General features: G+C 34.2%; 1 pseudogene; it reads left to right on the top strand.

Moving 5' to 3' along the window:
• Positions 1-3,235: 3,235 nt before the first annotated feature.
• On the top strand, positions 3,236-3,394 carry LOC127484075 (U2 spliceosomal RNA; annotated as a pseudogene).
• The last annotated feature ends 1,323 nt before the right edge of the window (positions 3,395-4,717 follow it).

The raw sequence follows: 4,717 nt of genomic DNA, 5'->3' as shown, positions 1-4,717 counted from the left end.
TATATTTTTGGATTTTCATTTATAGAAGTGGCAGGCAGCTTTTTGGCAGTCATTACCCAGAAAACAGAGAACCTTGATTTAATTATTTGGTAATGTTCTCAGGCATAGTTGCATATTTTGGCAAAAAAAAGGACATTTGTTAGATTAACAAACTGTGAAAATATCTGTCATGTTAATCACTTATTAGTTTCTAAACATATTCTTTAATGTCATATGAGATGTGTAAATAGGAATTCTGCCAAAATAGGAAAAGTGAACAATTGTATTATTTAAAAGAAATCAATAATGGAGTTTATACTTAAACATGGGCATGAGCCCTGTGAAATAATGAATTAAAATTCCAAAAGTGTCCATCTGGTAATAAGTCAAAAACAAATAATGCATAGATTTTATAACTTCATTATATTCTATAAAATAAGCTGTTTTTTAAAGGCATCTACAAAACTAGATTTTTTTAAAGATTTATTTATTTATTTGAAAGTCAGAGTTATACAGAGAGAGAAAGAGAGGGAGAGAAAGAGAAGTCTTCCATCTGCTGGTTGACTTCCCAGTTGGTCGCAATGGCTGGAGCTGAACCAATCTGAAGCCAGGAGCCAGGAACGTCTTCTGGGTCTCCCACGCCCATTCAGGGGCCCAAGGACTTGGGCTATTTTCTACTGCTTTCCCAGGCCATTGCAGAGAGCTGGATTGGAAGTGCAGCAGCTGGATTTGAACCGGCACCCTCATGGGATGCCGGCATTTCAGGCAGCAACTTTGCTCACTACGCCACAGCACCGGCCCCAAGAACTAGATTAAAAATATCATTTGATTACTTATTATTTTGAGTTAAATACCATGGTAGCTATTTTCTTCACATCTATTTACTTCCTGAAAATTACATTCCCTATTGGTGTGGTACAAATTGTGGGATAAGAATAACTCCTCCCACTTCTGACATTGGATCTGACCTTGTTGACTAACTTCAGCCAATGGTAAGTGATTGATGGACATTTGCCAAATCCAGACAGAAGCTTTAAAAGCTGTGATGGTTCACAATCTGACTTGATTGTCCCCCTCAGAAATGAGAATTGTATATTTCAAAAAGGGGCTGCTGCTGCTTTTTTTTCACCCTGGTTTCTTGAATAAGCAGTTAGCCCACATCCCTCTGTGTGTGTGTGTGTGTGTGTGTGTGTGAAGAAAATAACTTTTAAAGGCACACAGACACACACAAGTTAATAAAAGCACAATAACTTCTTTTCTACTTATCAAAGATGAATAATTACCTTAACCTTAGCACATCACTTTGAGCATTAAACACATGTTAAGGAAATGGTAGATTAGCTATCTGCAAAATTTGTATATTGCCTCCTGGGGAAATGCTGTAATTCAAGTGAAGAATCATTATTTTATTTAATATAAACTTGTTATCGTTTTGAGATATAGCTTGAGCTTAGAGAAATAAATTCTAATTTTGGTCCTGTCATTAACCTCTGTCAATGACTCTCTTTGTGCAGGAATTATCACATCCATAACCTGGAAGCAGTAACACCAATCTCACGTTTCCATCAATGTTGGTGAATGACTTGAGTAAGGGAGTAACAGATGAACTTCCAAGAGGAGCTCAGGTATAGAAGAGAAAGCATGGATCTCGGCATCAGTCCCCTTGCTTTTTTTTTTTTTTTTTTTTGCATTTCCATTTGTTCTTCCTTTATTTAAAATGATACCACAAAAGTGAACTAGATCTAATATCCAGTTCTTTTTTCCCACTATTTTTAATTCAAGGTAAACAAATATCATGTAATTCATATATGCAGATTTAGGAACCTATTGATACTCTGCACCACACCCTCTCTCCTGCCCATGCTCCCTCCTTTCTCTCTTATTCTCTCTCTCATTTTTACAATGATCTACCTTCAGTTTACTTTATACTCATAAGATTAACCCTCCACTAAGTAAAGAGTTCAACAAAAAGCAAGAAAAAATACACATTGTTCCTCAACAATAGAGATAAGGGTTATAAATAATCATCAGATCAAATTCATCCCTATGCATTACATTTTTGGCTCTCTATTAGTTACCACAAATCAGGGAAAACATGGTGTTTGACTTTTGGGGATTGGTTTATTTCACTAAGTATATTGGCTTCCAGTTGCATTCATTCTGTTGCAAAAGACAGGATGTCAGTCATTTTTTACAGCTAAGCAGTATTCCATTTATTTATTTGTCCAGTCATCAGATGATGAGCATCTGGGTTGATTCCATATCTTAGCTTTTGTGAACTAAACTGAAATTAAACATGGAGGTACAGAGAACTCTTTCATATACTGATTTTATTTATTTTGGGTAAATTCCCAGGAGTAGTCCCCTTGATTTGAGTCTTGATTCCATTTTTACTGGTGAATGAAAATAAACACATTTCAACATTGATGAGTCAGTTTCTTTCCCTAAACCCAGGTTTACTGTTAAGATGTTGTTCAATGAGATGATGTGATTGATTTTATAAATGTGAAAATTGTGCTAATCAATACCATGATCCATTCTGGAGCCTCAAAGAAAGCATGTTTTCTTAAATATCATCAGGTTATGTGAGAAGATGTTAAGGGAAGAGCACTGATTTTAATAACAGAATCCAACTCAGTTTTGCCATATATAGTTATATGGCCATGAAATATTACTAACATTTGCTCTACATCAGATCTATCATCTGGAAAAGGAGTATTAGATAATAGCATCTTAGAGGGTTGCTTGTTTTCTCAGCCAACTAACTCACATGCTTAAATGCTTGGCAAGTAGTGATGCCCTGCCTTATAAAAACATAACATCATATGCTGAGAACAGATCCTTGATAAAATACCATGTTCTAAGTACAAGCAGGTACCAGGTGAATAAAAACATCCATAAGAAACTATTACAGTACACTTTGTTTCCCTGAGCCATCTTTCAAAAAATATTTACCTTTAAATCCAATTCTATGTACCCAATAGAAATTGAATCTGTATTGCTTCTTCTTCCTTTGAGAAATAATATGTTGACCAAGTGGAAAGGAAATATTTTTGCCAAAATAAGATATAATAGTAATATATACAATGATATGTAACTTAAATTTTTGAAATATTGGTTATATGGACTTTGGTCATGTAATACTTTCCTAACATTTGTTACTGAATTGCATGCTGCCATGTTTGTCAAGGAATTCCCTAATGGATGTCCTGACATAGATTTCACTTTCTTCCAATTTTAGTATATGTGCTGCCGAAGCGCTTCTCGGCCTTTTGGCTAAGATCAAGTGTAGTATCTGTTTTTATCAGATTTCACTTTCTTTAGCATTAAAATTATCAAAACAACATGACTGAATAGTGACAGATGGTACTTTGAGGCAAAACGTTTCAGCATTTTTTTCTACTTATTAGGTTCATGTATCTATATGACGATATGAAGCTCAACTACAATTCATGTGGATTTTTTTGCAAACACCATTTGAGAGTAATATCTAATGTAATTCTGCAGTGGTCACATGAAAACAAGCATAAAGTATGTTTCATTTGTATATTTATTTATATGTAATTTAAAAAAGAAATCATGACACTTTAAATATTATAAGGGAATTTTTGGAAAAGTATATCAGGAAATGTACAAAAGGCAAATTATATATAGATGATTCAGATTATATATTCTTTTAGGATATTTACTGAAACATTTTGATGTATTTTCAATGAACTGAAAGTAGTACGTGGGGCTGGCATTGTGGGGAAGAAGGTTAAGCCTCCACTTGCAATGTCAGGATCCCATATGGGCACCAGTTCAAGTCCTGGCTTCTCCACTTCTGATCCATCTTCCTGCTAATGCACCTGGAAAAGCAGCAAAAGATGGTCCACGTGCTTGGACCCCTGTACCCAAGTGGGAAGCCTGGCTGAAACTCTTAGCTCCTGGCTTCAGATCGACCCAGCTCTGGATGTTGTGGCCATTTTGGGAGTGAACCTGCAGATGGAAGATCTCTCTCTCTCTCTCTCTCTCTCTCTCCCCCTCTCCTTCTCTCAGTATCTTTGCCTTTCAAATAAATAAATAATTAAAAAAAAAAAAGAAAGTAAAATGCATCCCAGGCATTCCATGCATAGGAACAGTGGATCTAAAAAATTATTGTATTCCACATAGCAAGCTTAATTACAACAAGGAGTGTAACTCTTGGTTCTTGCTTGATGTATTGCAATTTCAGTGCAAAAGTAATTCTCTCTACTGAAAGCCTGAAGACAAAACATTATAACTGCTCCATCAAAATGTCAAAATGCTTTGTAACTTTCTTAATTTCATTATTATATCAAGAAGATAAATGGTTATGCATTTTTCTTTGAAAACATTTAAATAATTTTGTTTATTCAAACATTATTTTATTTTTGATTAACTAGAGAAAATTATGTAACATAAATTTATAGTAAAGAACAAGAACCCAAAATTGGTAACATTTTGTCAAACAAATGTCTTTTAAAGATTGAAATAACAATCATGATAAAGTTGAAATATCCATTGCAATTTTTCCCTAAGAGGTTTAAAAACTAAGAAAATAGTAATTTAAAAGAAAAGAAGTGGTATATATACTCAACTTGGCAATTTAAGAGACTTGGAGTTAATATTGCCAATACCTTAATATAGAAGATGCCTAATATTTCAATCTTTAAAATGACATTCACAAAATTGTTCATACATCAAACATGGAGATGGCACAATTATACACACTCATTAG

The sequence above is a fragment of the Oryctolagus cuniculus genome, chromosome 12 (genome assembly GCF_964237555.1).
Source record: "Oryctolagus cuniculus chromosome 12, mOryCun1.1, whole genome shotgun sequence".
Classification (NCBI taxonomy): domain Eukaryota; kingdom Metazoa; phylum Chordata; class Mammalia; order Lagomorpha; family Leporidae; genus Oryctolagus; species Oryctolagus cuniculus.
Note: the sequence above shows the minus strand (reverse complement) of the source record. Positions and strands in the feature narration are given on the sequence as shown.